Source organism: Oxyura jamaicensis, chromosome 13 (genome assembly GCF_011077185.1).
Source record: "Oxyura jamaicensis isolate SHBP4307 breed ruddy duck chromosome 13, BPBGC_Ojam_1.0, whole genome shotgun sequence".
In the NCBI taxonomy this organism is placed as follows: domain Eukaryota; kingdom Metazoa; phylum Chordata; class Aves; order Anseriformes; family Anatidae; genus Oxyura; species Oxyura jamaicensis.
In genome coordinates, this window is record NC_048905.1 from 7,962,735 (window position 1) to 7,980,269 (window position 17,535).

At 46.7% G+C, this 17,535-nt stretch overlaps 1 long non-coding RNA gene across 1 annotated transcript; it reads right to left on the reverse strand.

The window, feature by feature from the left end:
* Positions 1–4,694: 4,694 nt before the first annotated feature.
* Positions 4,695–5,779, reverse strand: LOC118173880. Its single transcript, XR_004754425.1, has 2 exons — positions 5,652–5,779; positions 4,695–5,096 (listed from the first exon to the last, which is right to left on the reverse strand). It is a non-coding gene; the product is annotated as an uncharacterized LOC118173880 (long non-coding RNA).
* Positions 5,780–17,535: the final 11,756 nt, after the last annotated feature.

Sequence of the window (17,535 nt, forward strand, 5' to 3'; positions counted from 1 at the left end):
TCTTCCCCTGGAGTGATTTGTGTCTCATTTTGAGATGCTATCCATATAGTCTCTTCATAACCCCCCATACAGAAGAACACAATTTCTTCCACTTTCCTCAGTGAACAGTCAATACCACTGATACTTGCTGTCCCTTTATAGGCTGCAGATCACTACAAAGACTTCTGGGTGATTTGTATTTTCTATTACTGGATAATATTTGGTGCTTGGAGGTAAATTATAGCACACACTTTATCAGAGAGCCATAGTACATGTATAGGAACTTGAGATCTGTTCAGATCTTCTGCAGGAAGCCAGAACTGCTCATAGACCTTGTTGGGATGAAACCCAGTGCTGGGGAACATTTGTCCCACAGCTCTTTCAGCAGGTGATCTCATCTCTGCTTCTCAGCATCTCATCCCAGGCGCCAAATGCAATTCCCCTATTATTCATAAGAGATTGAGATCCAAAATGCAGAAACTTTAAAGGATTTAAAAAATATATGTAGTCTTATTAGAACTGAAGAGCTGCCTCGGCCTTCACTGAAAACTTTCTTGTTAGAGTTACAATCCTAGAACAAGTATCCCACATCTCCTAGTACATGAGAAATGGATAAAGAAGCTATTCTGAACAGTAGGCAACAGTGAATGGTCACATTTCCTTGGCCAAGATGAGGAAACTGTAGTAACTTGTTAAAAAAAAAAAAAAAAAAAAAAAAAAAGAATCAATAGAAAGTCTTTTCCCATGATCCTTTGCCATGAGTCCTTGGCAATAATTTCAGTGCTCACTTCAAAGCATTGAGGTCTTTTTTCTGGGCCTCTCTCTACCATGAAAAAGGAGTTTACAAAGATAAGTTGCTTGAGCTCAGTAGCTGGCTGTGATTTTGCTGTCCTGTCTTAGGGTGGGCTTGCTGTCCCTAGGTCTTTGTATTCAGTAGTATCTGCATGATAAGTCTTGTAACCATGATGAATGTCCATATCTCTGGCCCTTTGCCATCAACATAAGATTGTTTCATCACCTTGGGACTTCCTCAAGTGTTCTTCTGCCCCACAGCAATGCGGTGGTCATTTCTGATATTTCTCCACCATAACTGTCCAGATCCTCTTCGTCTTCCTAACTGTTACAGCCTCTGAAGGGTCCATTCTGAGACCTGAACTGCATAGTGCAGGGCTTGGTCCCTGCTCCAAAACTTCAGCACGAGAAGTGGAAAAAAAGAGAAGTTGTGGGGGCAGAGAGCTGGGAGCATGCATTAGGTTTCTGCCAGTAACGATGACAAGTGCTCTCTATCTGGCATTGCCTTTGTAGCCTTTCACTCCACAGAGGCCACAATGGAGCTGGGACACCATCCAGTCAAACACACTGTCCTTCCCACATCTGCAAAGCAGTTTAAAGAAGCAGAGAAACCTGTCAAACAGGGCAGATGCTGATGTCCTCTCTGTCCAGATGAATTGGCTCAAATCCTACTAGTGCACCTAATTTGCTGAAGAATTTGCCTCTGTCAATTTCAGCAAAATTTTCATTCCCATTGGGCAAGAGGAAATGTTTGCTGATTTTGGTCAGGTTCAGCTGCTCCATGATAAGGCAAAGTCTGAATCTGCCCTTCAGCTACCAAGAAGTACCCTGGATGTTGCCTCTCCTCTTCCTTCAGACATGCCATCTGCTGTCATGTTTGTCTGATATCCTTTCAGGATATCAGACTCTTTTCGGGTCTTATGCAATTCACTGGGAACACCTGGACAGCAGACCAGGAACGCACATGGATTTGTGTTGCCTGTATTCCTGAGGGACATCTCTTTCTAAGAGGGAAAGGCCACTTTTCATAGTCGACAGCCAGCTCCCTGTCTTGTCTGTCCAAACTGACAGCTTTGTAACAAGTCTGAAACGAAGCCTGAGGTCATATGCCAATATCTGCAGGAATATCATCACCATTGTTCCTCCCACATTCCCTGGATCCGTTATAGGCAACCGCAAACTCCTCTTTTCCCTCCCTTTTCTACCCAGCAGTTGATAATTTCTTGCATGTATGCAGAACCAAGAAAATTAATTATGTGAAGTGTCTTTCCCCCTTCCACCTTTACCACCATTCTTTCCAAAAGTCTCCTTTATGGCAGAAAAAGCAAATGGGAATCAGATAACTGGGGAGGTGAAATTACCTTTGCTTTGGAAAGAAGGATTTAAGTCACATCAGGACATTTCTGCTTGGTGAAGAGAGAGAGCTAGTTATATTGCCTTAGCTGAATTGCATGTGATTTGCATCATCATACTCTGGTCAGAATTTCTCATGTCCCCCCAGTACGAAGTAGGACTTTATTTCTTCTCTTAGTCCTGACAGGCTTCTCCTTCAGCTTCTATGTGCCTGGGAACTGAAATCAGGATGTCAGAGTGTCCTCCAAACATCGTTACTGTAGATTGCCCTGTAACAGATGTTTCCTGTGTTACAGGGACCTGGAAGGTCCTGAGAAATTGCAGCACTAGGTGCTGTAGTACTGATCACCTGCATGTTTCTGCCTAGTGCTAACTGTCACGTAACTCATAGTCTTCTTGTTGGTTAAAACACAGCAACTTGCTGTCCAGTGAGTGCCCAGGTACTGTGGAGTGGCTGATTTGCTGAGAGCTCACGCTCTGGCTTCCCTGGCCAGTCCTTTCTCCATGCAGCACCTCCACATCCCACTGGGATCAGCCAGGTGGACTCTGCCAGAGCCATCTCCACCCCTCTCTGTCACGGTAGGGCCATTTTGCATTTGGTTTCTCTGGGTGCATTACTGGTAAATTTTCTTGACACAGTCCTTTCAACATACCCATCTATTTCAAATGCATTATTTATTGTCCATATGTATTGTCCATTTATGTATTGTTCATATGTATTGTCAATATTATGTGTGGTGTAACATGGTAGTGTGTATTTTCTATAGCTAGAGAACATCTGAGGAGCATGCACAGAGAATTTATATTACAAACCATTAAATGTAATTTTTGTACTTAGTATAGGCTAAGAAGAAGCTCTAAACACAGCCCTTCATTAGTGTCTGAACTGTTGCTCCTTTGTCCTGAAACATCAGATAATATTTAGTTTCCTGAGTAATTTCATTTTTATGGGAAGGGGAAATATGAGTAACATATTTTGGGGGGTCAATCCACTTCATGATGATGAATACAAGATCCTATTTCTTAAGCATAGTTAACGTCAAACAGTAGGATGCGGTTGAGATGCTTACTGCTTCTCAGCACCTGTCCCATGCTCTCAGTCCTCTTCCAAAGACTCTGCCCTTTTGCTCCTTCCCATGGCCACGACTGACTGTCTCATTTGTGGCCTTTTCCTGATTACTTGCATTAACAGCTCTACTGATGCAATATAATAACCCCTGTGTTTGCTGTTGAGCTGCCTGGACAGGTTCTTGCCGCTGCTTTCAGTAGTGAATGGTGGGCTCCTTGCACTCCTTGCCTTTTCCTATCATTGCACAAAGGCACATCTTCCTTTAACCTGGACAAGGTCAAAACCTACTTGATGGAAATGAATACTATGTTCTAGTATGAAAATATCTCCTTCCAGGCGACCCCATGCCATAGGCAATACGGTGGCCTCTGAGAGGTGAGACCTGGCTCAGTTCCATTGGGGAATTTCGATTTCTCAAGTTGCTCATTGCCATTTGTCCTTAGCAAATGGGTTGAGTTTGCTTGCTGCAGTGTGTTTTTGTGCACTGTTTAATAGCTGCACCATTCTGCCCCAGAGCTGCGTGCATTTCAGCGAGTGACCAAGCTCCTCCCAGAGCCAGCTTCAGCCCTCCGCTCATGCACGCAGTCTGCCCTGCCCCAGGTTGCGCTGGGAGTACAGCAAAGGATGAATCTTGCTCTTCAGCTGGACTTGTCTAGTTGACAAAGCCTTGTGTGCAGTGTTTCCTGCCCCCATCAGCCCATATTGTCAGGCTGTCATGCAGTGGTCTGACACAGAGCCCTGGGGGGATCAGGGCAAGAGGGACACCAGGCTGGGTGTCTGTGAGGAGGACCTAGCGCTGGACGGGGACACCAGTACCCAAGGCAGGGAGCTCCTTTGCTGGAAGCTCACTGGCTGGCAAGGGATGCAATTTTGCTGGGTCACAATGGAAAGCTCCGTGTGCTACAAGGGGTGGGGGAAATTTGCCACTCTCTATACTTGCCAGGAGTGTAGAAGCTGAGGGAGCCTCCCCTTCAGGTCCTGCGTGGCCTGGAACCACAAATTGTATTCCCGCACCTCACAGCACTCCCTGATCACTGGATAAAGTGACACAAAAGGTGGTTTCTCACCATATTTCAGGGATGCTTTTATGGAACAGTATTTTTCTTTGGGTATCAGCAGATAACTGTTGCTCTCCTTCTGTCTGGCCTTTGTTTCCAGACCAACCTTTGAGGTCCCAGAGATGGGAACATCTCCAGTAAGGTGCAGTGCCTCCACACAGCCCCTGTTCAGGGCAGTGTGCTTGCACAGATGATCAGCAGCATGTAGACCCCAGTGGGCTTTGAATTTTAACCTTGTTTGCTGTGGGGAGGGGTCTGCATAATGATCTGCCTCTGATGGGCAAGCCACAGGTCCCTGCAGGAAGGACAAAGGAAGATCCTTCTGATTTGTGGGAGAAAGGCCAGTGCTATTTATTTTACAGCTTTGAGGAAGAAAAACGGGGGCAGTGCCCAGAACAATTAAAATATTGTCTGAACATGGACAGCATCTCAAAGATGGAAGGATTTTATTTTATTTTATTTTATTTTATTTTATTTTATTTAAAAAAATATTTTTAAATACAGGGCAACAAGCAGGCATCATGTGAAATATTGGACATACTGCTGAGATGCCTCCTCCATGTTCACCCCTGTACAAACCAGGGAAGGGCCTCCCAGGCTGGTCTCACATCCACGCAGGACTGCTTGTGCTTCCTGCCAGGGCTTGTGCTGTGCCTCCAGCAAGCTGCTCAAGTAGAAATGCAGCTTCTGAGGCTGCTCAGATGCACAGCCCAATCAGCTCTGCACCACCACGTCACTGGGCACCACAGGGGTACAGTGGGTCTGAGGGCACGAAGAGCATGCTGAACCCCATCCTCTGCCTCCCCTTGGGGTACACATGCTGTTGCTGGCCTGCTCTGCAGAAACTGAAAGTAACAGGAATTGTGCTATGGGTTTTGGCGTGTCTGTAGTCCCAGAGGGGAGGCTGCTCATGAGGCAGGAGAAGCAGGGGTGGGGGGGCTGGGAGGTGTGGAGGCCATTGCGGTGAGGTGGGGGCCAGCACAAGCATCCCTGTAGGCTTTGGGGCTGCACATCCCTCCTCCTGCCCGCGGAGCACAGGGCACAGAGCCTGGATGTGGGGTGTAGGGACAGTAACTTCTGCTGCCAGCAGCGCTCTGGGGCCTGGGGGTGAGGCAGTCTGCCCCTGGGAAGGAGGAGGCGGAGGGAGGAAAAGCTCCAGCGCAGGAGCTGACAGGGCGAAGCTGCTGGCAGGCGGCTGTCTACAGGGCGGCTGCAGCGCTGCAGCATCAATTAACCTTTGGGGAACTTCTGCCAGTGCCACTCAGGCATAGCAGAGTCTGTGCCTTAGCTGAGCAATGGGGTGCAAGCCTGCTGCGGCGCCGTGTGGAAGGCTGAAGCGAGACTACAAAAGCCCTGCCAGGAGCCAGCCACCTGAGCCGAAGTGCCTCTGTTTCACTCACCAGCCTGCACTAAGTGCTTTTATCTCCTCTCCCGATGTTTACGAGGGTGGCTTTCTCCTTTGCAAGGTGGCAGTGCCGCTGAATGCTAATGGAGAGTGAGTGGTGGCTGCCCTCCGCAGTCCTTGGCAAGCAATTTTCTCGAGGCTGGGCTCCTGACCTCACCGGTATTTTCTGACTTTGCAGGGACAGCTCAGCCACTGCCCTGCAGCCCTGCTGGCACCTCCCTGCCCCAGCACCACCACTAGCCAGGCTTGTCCGTAAATCATGTCTGCTCCTGCACATGGCCTCTCCTTGGCCACTTGGCCCTGCTCTTCAGAGAGCAAGGAACTGCTTTGCTGAAACCCTCTGAGGCAATCAGACGTCAGACTTCTGGAGACATGAGATAGAAATGCACCCTGCATCCTGGCAGGGTCCTTTGTCTCAGCTAGACAAGGTGACACTGCTGCCAGTGACCGGGGAGCAAGAGGATAGCCAGGGCCACCCTAGGCACTGCTGGCACATGCTACTGTCACTTGAGATGCTGTGGCAGGGATGCCTTGTGCTTCCCACTTTTCACCCCAAACATGTAAGCAGCAGCCAGAACCTCACTCTTTCTTCCTAAAAGAGACTGACTCCTTTAGGGCTAGGATGGCTGCACAAAATCAGGGGTTTGTGGCAGGGACACCACAGGTTTACTGCAGTGCAAGGGAGATGCAGGCAGCAGAGCCAAAAGTGCCTACAGGTGCTACAGCAGTACACAGTTTGCTTCAGGTGCTGAGCCTGGACATCCTTTAGCAGCTCTTTCTTATGTCTAGACAAGCCTGTGTGAGTGGCTTTCATGGGAACAGCTATAGATTCATCCCATGCAGAGCCTTTCCTGGCCAGCAATATGAATCATTGGAAACCTGGTCTCTCTGGAGCTGAGCCAAGGCTGGCTGAACCAATGGAAAGACCACCAAGGTCTTTGGGACCAGATGAGCTCCCATGGCTTGCAGTGGGAGCCAGCACATCCCCTGCTGCCTGTGAGAGCAGAAAAAGCACTGGGGTCAGCTCTGTGGGAAACACGATGTGTGCTGCCACAGTGGTGTCTCTCCTGCATCCCTGAAGCCCCCACAATGATGCTGCAGCTTGGCTTGGTGGCACTGGGGTGGAGACCCATCTCAGGCCCCAGCATGTGCCATCCTTAGTATCTCCTCTTTTGCCAAGCAGTACCAGCAAGTGGGTTCATTGAGGACTAGATCTACTTATGTCTGTTACTTGAAGTTTGTTCTTCCTCTTTCTTAACCATAAGAAATCAATAAATATCCCAGGTCCAAAATTAGTCTTAACATCTACCCCACTGCTGGTAAGAACCACAACTTATTATTATTATTATTATTATTATTATTATTATTATTATTATTTTCCCCGGAAATAGGAGTGCTGAAACATCCCCAAATCCCTCTTTCCATTCCGGTGCTTCTGTCAGTGTTCCAATAGCATAGCTGGTGTTCAGTTGCTGACAACATGAAGTCTGCCCTAGTGGTAGACCAAGCCCATGTGTGGAGCGGTTTAAGTTCCTTTAAAATGACGCAGTAAGACATCATTATTATATCATACTGTTGTCGCATATGTCGATGTTAGTCTGAGCAGAAACTGAATTTCCAGACAGTAGTATATCTGTTGAAACTAGGCTTAGATAGATGTTTGTCATATTAAGTTACTAAATACAAGCAATAATTTCTTCAGCTTCTTATCAACTTCATAAACTTCTTGTGTATGTGTGACTTCACTTACCACCTCAGGCTGCTTTTTAATCTGTATCCCACAACTACAAAATAGGTCTGCCAGCCACCTCTCAGGGATAACAGCATATTTGCAGTATATCCCAGAAGTCAATGGTTTCACACATATGGAGGCTTTGGAAGTTTGCAGATGGCTCTTATGCTGGACAGTGTAGCTACATTTAATGACATTGTACCACAACAGACTGACAGCTGGAAAGTTACCCTTTCAAACTGGAATAGCTTCTTAAAGCTCTGGCAAACAATATTTTAAGGACCCCCCCTTCTTAGTCTATTGATTGTCATAGTTCTTCTATTTCTCTTTATCACAGAATCACAGAATAGTCTAGGTTGGAAGAGACCTCCAAGATCACCGAGTCCAACCTCCGACCTAACGCTAACAAGTCCTCCACTAAACCATATCCCTAAGCTCTACACCTAAACGTCTTTTAAAGACCTCCAGGGATGGTGACTCAACCACTTCCCTGGGCAGCCTATTCCAGTGACTAACAACCCGTTCAGTAAAGAAGTTCTTCCTAATATCCAACCTAAACCTCCCCTGGCGCAACTTTAGCCCCCTGTTTTGGAAGATCTCATACTTTGCTTTCAGCAAATGGCATTAGGTAGGGCAGCTTGGTGAAGGTACACTGTTACATCAGGAGGTTGCTGTTTCTGGCCATGAAAAACACAGCTGATCCAGTCACAGTGGCTGTTGTGGTGTCACAGGAAAAATCCTAGAGATACGTTTTCAGTCTTTGTAGGATTTCCATCAAAAGCTCCTCAGTTTTTCTGAGGCAGCCATGATATTGTCAAAAATACTCTGCATGCCTCTCCTGTTTTGCAAAGAAAAAAACTATGTCACAATTAATTAATGCATGGACCTGTGGCTTTTTCCATGACCGGTGAACACTAGCTTGGCCTTTTCCATGCCAAGTGCTACAGGGGTCCCACGTTTTCTAGTTTATGACTGCTAAAGTCCCAAGAAGTGCTCCATTGCTAGCCAGGGCCCAGACACTAACAGAACAGATGTTCTGGGCCAGTAGCTGTCATTTCTGTACCAAAATATCCTACCGTCTGGTTTGCCACCTTGCAGGTTGCAATCTTTGGGATGTTGTGAAGTGGTAACAGAAACATATTTTGACCGTTTTTAGCTATGACTGTATTTTGCTTAGGTCTTTGAAGTTCTTCATTATAGAACTTCCCAGATATGGAAAGACCTCCTTCCGTTTTTATTTTGACAGTGAAATGTATGCTGTTTTGGGGGAAACACTGTAATTATCTGTAAGTCCAGTCCTTTTTGTCAACCCTGGTTTTTGTGTTTTCTGGTGGTGCTTTCAAGAGTATCTGATTTATAAGCACTCAACACAACAGTGAGTCCTGACACATCAAGTGTTTACAGATGTAGGAGATAACCTTGCCTGATCACCTTTGAACTTCAGTTTGAACCTACTCAACACACCATAGCTCCATCAAGGTCCACCATATCAGTTAATCATGACTCAGCCGAGTGTTCATTTCATTTCCAAGATGCTCTAGAAGATTACCTTCACTGCTTCATCCATTTGTTATTGTCAGGAGTGGATGAAGGGCAACAATCATTTTGGTGACATAAGATCCCTTACCAATTGCTTTCTAGATTCTGATAGATAATTAAAGAGAATAAAACCATTTGGTTTTATAGGAAAAATTGCTTGGGTCTTTTACAAGTCATGTTGTCAAATGTGAACTGACTTTTGAGGCAATGGTATCAATTGACAATTTACTTAATTTATTTATTTTTGAAAAAAAAAAACAGTTGTTTTTGGTTAACATCTCCAATTACCTTTAGATTTCCTTTGTCTGTTGTGGCGAGTGACTTGCAAATCTGCTGATATCCATGTTTTTCAATAACACAATGGAGTTTTTCCTGAAATCCAATGATTAGCTCAAGTTTACTATTAGTAAGGTGGCAAGATCTCTTCCGAAACACCGTTTTTAATGCTGTGATCAACAGTGGATCTCTTGTTCCAGAAAGACACATTAGAAATTCAGCACAAAGACTCTGTGGGGGACAACTGACCAAGTATATCTCTACTGTGAGCTCATTACCTTCACACCCCTCTATAGCCAACGTAAATCTAAGCAGTGGGATCTAGAGATAAACCATCTCATCCCAAAATAAAACTAAACCAGACCAAGTTTAAAAATCCCCATTTCTTTCATTTGACTGCATAAAGAACTAAGACAGTGTCATCTGCTGACTAGTTGTTTACTTTCAGATGAGAATCCCCCTACACCCCACAAGCCATTGCTGGAGTACTCACTGGGTAAGAAACACTGGGCTGAGCTGCTGAGCTGGAGAGAAATGGCAGTGTTTGAAGCACTTGCAAGCTCCCTGGTTAGAGTGGCTCTTGCAGCTGGGAGGATCTGTCCTGGAGCCAAAATGTCTGACAGATGCCTCGCTGGCACTCTCAGATTACAGCTCAAGAGAGGCACATGCTGAAGGGCAGGATGAATTGGAGGAATGAGTCTCCACCAAACTACATGGCAGCACCATAGGATGGAGGAGCCCTGGGAGTTTCCTGTGTGAAAACCTGAGTGTGATGGCTGGATGTTCCCATGCTGGACCCATTCCTGGCTGGCTTGGTGAAAGACAGAATTTCCTTCCAACACCTCCCCATTGCGGCAGATGAACCCAAGCTGTCAGTGTGGTTCTGTGGTGGGAGAAGCCAACCAGAATAGCTCAAGCACAACAATCAACCTGAAGAGTCAGCAGCAGCCATGGGTGCCTGGCTAAAAACAGAACAACCCAGGGGCACACTCACCCTCTTAGTCACCAGCTACAATCTCCTTTCTGCTGTGCCCTCCTGCTCCTCAGAGGGGCTAGGCTTCCCAGAGCTGCAGGTTCAGGCTACTCCAGGACCCCTATCCCAAATCCATTCTCAAAATCCTTCTTCCCATGTCCCAGTGGGTGACACTAACATCAGAGTTCTTTTTTTTTTCCCCTCTGCTGATAGGAAAGGCTGTTGGGCCAACATCCCCTGCCTTCTCTCTGCTTGGCCACCACTCTATTGGAGCTTGAGAAACCATTTTTCCCCTGTGTTTCTTGCCTTGCTGGTCAAAGTTGTGATTTCTGGTCTGTTTCATGGGCATTTTCTTGTAGGAAGTACTAATGATGGAGGGGAAACAGGTGGGGTTGAAGAACCCCTAGCTATTTATCAGGTTTTAGGATCTTCCTCACTTAAGGAGGTATGTCCTGCAGGTATGTAGACCCTCATTTTTTTGTCTTCCTACAGGCTAGCAACAGCCCCCCACCTCAATTTCTATGTCTAAGCTGCAATCAGAAGTAGAAGAGATCAAAACATCATCTTCCTGCCTGGCTTGTGTGGCCCTAGAAGGCTCTCCAGTTCTGTGGCAACCCCTACATGCAATCTATTTGCAGGAATGCTGCTGGTCAGTGGCTTTCCCAGGCAGGTGGGGGGTGTGCTGATGGATAAGGTGCTGGGAACATATTCAGTGGGGACCAAAGTTGTGCTCCGGGTGGTAGAGGGCAGTGGTTTTGAGAACCTGATTCTGTACCGACTCACCTCTCCATTGCCCTAGCTCCCTTGTGCTGAGTTGTATTTTTTCCTGTTCATGATAGGCTTCAGATAGAGCAGAATATGCCCTCAGTGTCTGTGTTTGGAACCTGAGCACAAGAGCTCAGTTACCAATAGTCCCCTCCCTTCCTGTACTCTTCAGTGCACTCCAGAGCATTGTAATGGCTTAAGATGATGAATACTATGCAGACAACACACCCAGCTGTCCAAGCAGACATTCAGCGGAGAAATGAAGATATGCCTGCCTAAGTAAAAGTTTGATTAATTGCATTAATTAGGCCCTAAGGTATGGTTCATAAAATAAGAGTACAACTGGTGTATTGGATTGGGGAATTGACTATGTGACAGGGAACAAACAGTGGTGTGAACAGGAACTCTTCTCTGTCTGGAATGGCATGATAAATTATCAATTAAATAATGGAGAGTGACAAAGCTGCAGTCTGTAATAGGCGGCCTCCCAGCCACGGCTGCGGCTAGCCTGGGCGAGTGGCTCAGCGAAGTGTGATGGTCTCTGCAGCATGGCCATGCAAGCTCATGCTCCCATGGGTCCACTGAGTTTGTAATCCCATCCATACTGCATGGGGTGAGGATGGGAGGCACGTCTCCATCCAGAGATCTGGAGTCAAGGGGCTGTGGGGCTCTTCTGGGGGCCGTGCTAGGGCACTTTGTACTCATAGGGCTGCTGCTCTCTTCCTGCCATGGCAGCAGGACTTCTTTCCACTGGGCTAAGTGGCAAAGACGTATTAATTTCTCCCAGTGGTACTGGCTATGCCTTGTCCTTGGGCCACAGCCCCCCTTCTCAGTGTGTATCTGTCCTTTGGTATCACCACATTCCCCCACTGGGGCACTGCCCCACTGGGGGAGCCATGGGACATCTCAAGCACAAGGTCCATCAGCATTTCCCCTCCAAGACTCTGGCACTTTGTGCTTGTCAAAGCATAGATGCCACAGGGGCACATCTATAGCTTCCTCATCCTCTCTTCTGTCCTCGCTGCTCTGAATGATGGGTACCTCCCTGCTGTGCCCTCGTGTCTGGCTGCTGCTCAACATGGACATGCCTGCTTCCCATTGAAGGGGCTCTGCTTTACCTTTTCACATAAAAGTGCATGGATGGGCTGTGTCTGTGGCATGAGCTAAAGCATCCACCTTCCATTTACCACCTGAGTGATTAGAGTTGCTGATACTCCAGTCTGGACTTGCTCTCACCAATCTGTCAAATGCTGCTTTCTCTCCTGTCTCAGGCGACTGCTGACGTGCGTGTGCCGCAGATGCAGCTGTGCAGGAGGAGGCTCTCCAGATTCCTCGTTACCGGTTGTTATTAATGATTGTGCATTTCCATAAAGCCAATAGCAGACTGGGACAGATGTATGCCCTGCCCTAGAAAGCTTCTGAAAGATACTGCCTCCCCAGTGGCACTGGTTCACAATTTCTTCGAGAAGAAGTTTCCTTCAGGATCTTTTACACCTGCTCTCACTTTCTACAACATTTTCTCACATTCTGTATTATTTTCTGTTCCAAGATTTGTTCCATTAATATTTTTAGTATCTCATAAAGGCCTCAGCTGAGATCTATGCTGCACTGCTTGTCACCAGTGCAGTTGGCACATATAATATAGGGAACCCCAGGGGAACTTCAGTGCTGACAGCAACAGCACAGGAGATGGTGTGAGCTGCATAGATCATCTCCCTTACCTTCGGCAAAGGTCACTGTAAACAGAGGAAGGCCTAAAGACAGGGTGAGAGTGAAAACTTGCTGAAACGATTTCACAGTTCCACCCTGACAAATGGCTGAGTCAAGAAACTGTGCTGATGTTCCTGGTTAGTAGTCGTGTTGTCTCCATTGTGGGTGTCCAGACAGTAAAAGGCATTGCCTAAATGTTTCTCTTGTCTTATTCCCTCAGAGGAGTGGGATGTGGGGAAAATGAAACCTCTCTGGCTCTTGGTCTTGCTCTTTCTCAAACCACCATTGGGAACATCACCTCTCACCTCCTATCTATCAGACTTTTCAGTTACAGGTTTTGTATGGTCAGAGAGGACCTATTCAGACAGACCAACACTGACCCCCGCTGTCACCCAGAAACAAAGGTAATCCAAAGTTTAATGAAATCTGCACAGTCTGTTTCTAGCTCTCTTCCTTCCCTCCCTCCTCAACAGTCTGGCCTCTTCCACTTTGCCCGAGCTCCTGTGCATCATTGTTCTGGATGGAGCACAGAGAGTGGTTGGAACACAGCAATCCCATGTATTAGCACTTACTTCAAGCATGTACAAAGACATGGGTGTCTTGTCTTGTCTTGTCTTGTCTTGGCTTGTCTTGGCTTGGCTTGGCTTGGCTTCAAGAATGGCAAGATCTTCCCAAAACTGTAGAAAGAAGCAATTCCTGGTTCTGTAGTGCTTACGGTTGTCGTGCTGGAATGGGTAAAGAGAAGGAACAGCAGGAAAGATAGAGAGCAACAGGAACAAGAGGGAGAGGATCTCATTCACCTGGGATCCAGCCACATCTCTGTGGCTGATTTAAACTTATCTCAGTTAGTTATCTTAATGACTGAACAACACCAGAAACCTCACAACCTCACAACTCTCCCATTTTCACTGATTATTATTATTACTATTTTTTTTTGGGGGGGGGGGGTGGGTGTTGAGATGGAATTACAAGTAGTGGGCTATTCACCTCTTTCTCTTCAGCTTTGTTCAAGTCCTTTATGCCCCCTTTGTGCCCCATTCTCCCAAGCTAAGCAGGACTGTTATTTCTGTGCAACTGTCTCCTATCACTGTTGGTGACACCATCAGTACCTTGTCTCTGCCTGTCTCTGACATGATTTCAGCAGGTTGCTCTTTGCTCCCTGACAGATCGGTTACTAGCTGCACTATTTGTGCAGCAGTGTCCATATCCCTTTCAACACCATTGTGCTGCTGCCACGTGAACCTGGGAAAGGGTGGCTGCCCTATGAATTTGTCTCCTCATCTAGATGGTTTGGTTGTAATAGCTGTAGGACCGGCTGTAGATGTGACACTGCTTTCACAAAGTATGGATCCATTAGAAATAAATGCACTAGGAGATTCTTTTCCCATTTTGTCTATATTTTTTCTTTGCTTTAAAAAAGAAAAAAATGAAACACACACACACACAAAAGCAACACCCTAATTCTGCAATTGTAAAGCCACAATTCCTGTTAGAGTGTCTATACACGCTCTTGGGGAAATTGTTGTCCTTTTCTCATCAGAGTTGCATAACAGAAACAAAATCTCACCATAATTTTCTTACATTATGCTCAGTAAACTTGCTCTTGAGTTAAATCATGGCTTTCTGAAAGACACCCCACATAGGAGCTTTGGGTAAGTACATTTCCAACTGCAGGCGATCTGGTAGATCATCCCTCTATTCAGCAACCAAACTAAGCTTCTGGTTTCCTCTTAAAACATGGAAATCTACTGGCAACAGGCATGCTACTGCAAAGCAAACCTATAGTTGCTTCATCTGTCTTTCTGCTCCTGCTTTGGGTCCCCCTAGTGAGATAACTGGCTGCAAATTTAATTGGTGTCATCACCAAAAAAATGGTTGATGTTTAACAAACAGTTGTCAGAGCCCAGCTGCACTTGGCTGCAGCTAGCACACATTTCCTTTCTGTGCTCCCCTAGACCAGTGGCCCTGCTCTTCTTGGGGTCCCACAGGCAGGCCTGACCCTCTGTGCCTTTTCTCCAAGCATCCAGTGTATTAGGCCTTCCTGCAGGGCACTGTGACACCTACTGCTGCTACTACTGCCTCTGGCTGCCCTCCAGAAGCCTGTTGTCTGCTGAGACCCTCTGGGGTAGCACTTCTGATAGCCACAAAAAGCCAACGCTTGCTGCTGCAGGACAACTGGCAGCCGTCACGTGGCTGCAGCTCAATCAAAGCACTGCAGGCTCCCACAGGTTTACACTGGCTGGCGGTAGCACTGCTGTGACTGCACGGCACCGGGCATTGTACCGGGTGTCCTGCACTTCGTTTTCTTCCTCTCTCCTTTTAGCAACTCTCAAACATATGCGGTAACGGCTAGGGAGGTTCATTCACTTCAGACCTCACCTGGGGCAAATGATCAGGGTTGCCATCTTAACCGAGCAATCACACACATCTATCTTTATTCAGCCTCCCAAAGGACTCCTGTGCCTCCACAGAGCTGGTGACAGGCTCTGGGGTCTGACACGTGGCCCATCTCCTTACCTTGTCCTTCGCTCCATGCTGATGTCAGCCCCACAGTGAGTTCCCGTGCCAAGGCACTTTTCAGGTGGCTGCCCAGATGAAAAGAACTGTGATCAAACGCAGCCATCCCCACCGCCCTCTCCTCAGAGGCGGCAGCTGGTAGATGCGTTGTGAAATGCCATCCACCGTCCTGTTTATTCCAAATGAAAGTCTCCTGCCCAGGGATTCTTTCCCCAGGCAGAGTACCTCATTTGTATAAGTACTTCAGAAGGAAAGCAAGCAGTGCTGAGACTAAAATGCTTTGTTATCATAGCTAAGGAGTCCAGCTAAAGTTGCTATAGCACTTCACTTTCCAGGGAAAAAAAAAAAAAAAAAAAAAAAAAGAGATCCTTCCTATAGCAGGGAGACAGCTCTGCCAATATTTCCTTCTCATACCTTGCACTGGCAGTAATTTCAGCTGTGGCAAGATTCATCAAAGTTAATCATCTGACCCTCATCTACACGAGATAATTTTTCAGTGAGCAGAGTTTGCCAGTAGCCTCAGCTGGCATTGTGCAGACCAATGTGAGCAAATCACATCATGTTCCAGATCTGGCTTTCCAAATCCCAAACAGGGAAAGGGAGCAGCGGGCGTCAGCTCCTGAGGAAGACCTAGATTCAATTCAGCGCTTAGTGTTCGGCCATAAGGCTGCCTCAGGTAGCTCTTCAGAGAAAATCTGACACTCCCCAAAACTTCACGAACACTTCTGGCCCTGAGCGGCTGGCGTCTTGCAAAACCTTCTGATCTGACAAGTTTGCCAACATCCTGAATGGTGAACATCTCATGGGGTAGGCGGTTCTTGGGAGGTTTCCATGCATCTTCTGTCGTCTCTGAAAACCTGTCTGAAAAAAAACTGGTCTCCTTCTGGCTTTGGAATCAGGCCGGCACCAAACCTATGGAGGCAGGTTCAATTGGAAAGGTCCCATCTCTGCAGGGGTTTCGAGCCAACCTTCTGATTTGATGTGAACAGTATGTACGAATGCCACTGAATGACATGTTTCCATGATAAAGAGTGTGGTGATGAAATTCTTCTGCTTGCCAAGGATGGAAACAAAAAAAGTCGGTGGGCAGCTGCAACACATCACAAGAGCTGGAAAACAAAACCCTTTCTGATTCTCAGAGTGCTTCTCAAGGTACTTGAAAATCTCCAATTCCTGCCCCATGTGAAGGACCTGCTCTCCCGAGGGTACATGCAAAAGCAGACAGGCACTGTCGCTGGTTAGCATTAAAGCTGAAAAATACTCTGCACAGGAGGTGTTCATATAGGGAGATTATTTGAAAGACAAAGGCTGATAAATCATTACCTGCAGTTTTCCCTCTTTGCTTGGCTTCTTCCCGTTAATCCATAGGAAATCAATGGGAAGTTGAATTGGCAAAATCCATAACACAAAAGTCCGCGCACTGGCTTTGAGCAAGTGATGTTCTCAGGTAACACACAGTCTGCTTTTGATTTTCATTAGCAATATTTTTGCAGGAAAGGATGCCCGTAGTGGTATTTGTAGAGGAGACACCAGAGTCCATCTGTGTCCTTGTGTCAAAGCAGTTCCCAGACCCATCCTGGAGAAATGCATATCACTGGCATGTCGCCAGTCCCAGTTGTTATTAGAAGCTGCAATATAGCACTCAGGCTCTTAGGAACTGAGAACTGTTAGATAAACACATGGTATCAATACAAATAATACCTTCATGAGCAGCTAGAACATGGTGTGTACCTGCGGGGTTCAAGAGGCTATAGGAGACCTGAGAAGCTAGTCTTTTCTTCTCTGATCTTTTATGCCATAGTTCCCCATCTCTAAAAGAGGGATAACAGCTCTCACCATGCTCTCAGGGTGTAAGGAGGCTGCTTTTGCTTAAAGGTTGTGTATTTTAGGTCCTCTATGGTGGGTTGACCCTAGCCAGCAGCAAAGCACTCACACAGCTCTCACTCACTCCCTGCCGCCAGCAGCACAGGGGACAGAACAGTAAGAGAAAAAGTGATAAAGCACATGGGTCAAGATAAAGACAGTTTACTAAGTCAAGCAAAACTGCATTCTAGGGAAGGGAAATGAGGAATTAATTCTCTACTTCCCATCAGCAGGCAGATGTCCAGCCAGTTCCTGGGGAGTGGCACACATAACAGTTACCTGGAGAAACAAGCACTACAACTATGACCATCACTGCTTCCTCCTCCTTTCCCTGAAATTTTATTGCTGAATAAGATGTCATACAGTATGGAATATCCCTTTTGTCAGTTTCTCCAAGCTGTGTCCCTTCCTAACCTCTTTCCCATCCCCAGCCTACTCACTGGGAAACTCCTACTGAGTGGGCAAAAGAGAAATCCTCAGCACTGTGCAAGCACTGATCAGAAA